At 37.0% G+C, this 3,027-nt stretch overlaps 1 long non-coding RNA gene across 1 annotated transcript; it reads left to right on the forward strand.

Annotated features, from left to right (window-relative positions):
* The first annotated feature begins 1,302 nt into the window (after positions 1-1,302).
* Positions 1,303-2,308, forward strand: LOC104608883 (uncharacterized). The gene is made up of 3 exons (XR_016077497.1): positions 1,303-1,795; positions 1,902-1,981; positions 2,063-2,308. It is a non-coding gene; the product is annotated as an uncharacterized LOC104608883 (long non-coding RNA).
* The last annotated feature ends 719 nt before the right edge of the window (positions 2,309-3,027 follow it).

Consider the following 3,027-nt stretch of genomic DNA (forward strand, 5'->3'; position numbering starts at 1 on the left):
AGGTTGGTTCCAAATTCCAAGTTAGATAGGAAGGTGAAGGCTGCATTGGTTAGGGGATAAGTGTTATTACTTTCTCAATCTGTTATGTGGGTATTTTATTGCTTTGACAAAGGAAACCCTTTACATATTATGCTCATTTTATTCAACAATCAAGAATACCATACTGACCCCCAACCCCAAGCAGTAAAGAAATGTTGGACTGACATGGGAGTTTTAGCAAAAAAAAATGCTCTATACCAAATTGATGTAGGATCACTGGGTAATCTTGGTGAAGTATACCTGATTTAGGGTCATAGGTGAAGAAGGCAAAAGTTTAGAAAGTTTGGAAAAACTAAGGCTGTGTTTGGTTTGAAGGAAAAGGTAGGAAACCTGTAGGTCCTGTACAATTAGGGAATTGATTTTATTATTTTCTGATCTACATTGTGGATTCAATATTTAAAAAATGATGGTCTACAATTGTTATGCAGAGAGAGAGAGGTTGAAATTTATCTTATGTCTCTCTCTCTCTGATGAGTAACTTTTGTGCTTTATGAATGATCTTTCTTTTAAGCATTATAAGGGAGAGGTTGGAATTTTCTTTTAAGCAATTGTTATGCATCTACAATTTTATTATTATCATCTCGAATCGATATTATCCTTGTATTCGTTTCAAATTTCTCATGAAGTAGACGGTAAGTTACTGAATTGAATTTGTTCTCCTCATGTGCTTAGTGATTTGCTAGTCAAATTGCACAAAAGCATGAATGTTTTTGTTTCTACATATATTGGTCTCATCTTACTATATGGTTGTTATGCCATTGATATGTAATATAGCCTTATCTATGGTGTTCTTTCCACCAACAAAATATCATATGCACTCAAAAATTGAGTTCTGGTTATATTTCAGAAGTTAAGAAATGCACCTACGAAATTTACCTACAAATCTAGTTCCTCTGAAATTTAGTGGTTGTACAGAGAATGGAAAAAATGGATCATGGTCACACATATTCTCTTGTTGAAACAAACTTCATTAAATGCACAACAGCCTAAGTAGAAACAAACTACATATCAACCTTCTCTTTCTCTCTTATTTTTAGAAGAAAAGGTTTGTCGGTTGTCGAGGTGACAATAATATCCTTGGTTGTTATGGGTGCAGGCACGAAGAATGCTCGACTTGCGGGCAAGATGCGCAACCTCTCGTGGCAATATTATAAGGAAGCCGATCAACTCCTCCATGTAAATTTCCCAAACATTCGGTTCATTCGGTGTTCTCTTGCGGATGTAATGGTTCCTAATTTACTTGGGTTATATTTGCAGTTTTAGATTGCTCGAGGTGTTGCAAATTTCGGGGATGGGCTTGCTGACTCCTACGCCTTATCATTGATTCCGGTTTTCGATATCAATGTAAATATTCAACAAATCCCTAGCTTAATTGACTTCTTTTATCTTTTAAATCCATAAAATAAGTGAATAGATGTTTCTTGTGGGTGTGTGGGTTACTAATTGCTCTATTCTTGTAATTGTGCATGTAATGTTTCTTAATTTTTTTAATACTCCTCTTGACTGGCATATTCCGGCATTGTTGCTTTCAAGAAATTCCGTCCGCGGAGTTGATTCAACCGTTCGAATTATTGTAGCAACCAGCCATGGCCTCGCATACGCTGGTGTCCAAAATGAGCCACTCCAACCCATTTCTTCTATATGCACTCTCAAACCTTTTCTTCTCCACCTATTTCTAATTAGATATTCTTGACAGGTGAATGGCATGGGTGCGGAAAGGAGACTCGGAAGTGATACGGATTCGGAAGTGGCACAGGTATGCGTTTGTTTTAGAATGTATACAGTCCTAGATTTTAACACTTTTGGAATATAAGTTTGCCGGTTGTGGAGGTGGCCATAATATCCTTGGTTCCTATGGGCAGGCACGAGGAATGCTCGATTTGCAGGCAAGCTGTGCAAGCTCTCACGGCTTTACTTTGAGGAAGCTGGTCCAATCTTCGGTGTAAGCTTCTCAACTCTCCACTTCATTCTTTGTCCTCTTTTGGGTGTATGGCTTACTAATTCGCTCTGGTTAAATGTGTAGTTTTGGATTGCTTGAGGCGTTGCTACTTTTGGGGAGGGCATTCCGACTAATTGCGCCATACTATTGTTTCCGGTTTCCGTTAATAATGTAAGTATATCTGACACATCCCTTGCTCAAAGGACTTCCATTTTCTTTTAATTCCTTCGGATAAGTGACTGAGTATTTCTCATCAAGCTTTGAGTGGTGGCTCGACCGGAAATTGGCCGCCATTCAAGATAGGGCTGTCAACGGGTGGGATCCTGGTCCGGTCTAGGTAGAAGCACTCCCGAGTAGATCATTAATTGGGACAAAACCTTAGACCCAAAACCGTCCATTTTAACTTAAAATTTAGGTTGAAACAATAACATATGTTTAAAACCGAACCATTTAAGCTCAAGTAGGTATCATACCATTCCAGCATCATTGATTTACACCAAACAAGGTTGACTTTGATAACAAATGGGAGACTTTGCTGTTATATTTGTTTCTTTTTGCCTCTTTTTTTTGTAAAGTTCCAAATATTGGGGAGACATAGTCATCCTATTTCTGTACATCACTTATATTTATATCTAATGAAATTACTGTTATTGATTAAGAAAAGAATTTTTTATTAAAAAAAGGAAGAAACTTGTTTATGGAATAAGCATACCTGTACAAGTTTGTGCAGTCTTTAGCATATTGGGGTGTTTTCAGAACCTAGAACTTCGTACTTGTGCTATTTTCTAGAGAACCAAGTGCTGCTAAAGTTTTTTATCATTCAAGATTTATTTCTTCTTGGTGCAGGTTGTTTGTTAAAGAAAAATATTCTTTTCTTTAACCGAATAATGCAATTAAACTGTTGATGAGATTGCCCTTTCTGAGAAGCCAAAGGTAAAAAACTTAAAACCCAACCAACTATTAGCCCACCATGCTGGTTGGTTGTTAGAATTTATGAACCATTCGGACAGCAAAATAGAATGGAATATTAACTGGGCCTGAATTTTTAA

Source organism: Nelumbo nucifera, chromosome 1, assembly GCF_055504915.1.
Source record: "Nelumbo nucifera cultivar China Antique chromosome 1, China Antique-T2T, whole genome shotgun sequence".
NCBI lineage: Eukaryota > Viridiplantae > Streptophyta > Magnoliopsida > Proteales > Nelumbonaceae > Nelumbo > Nelumbo nucifera.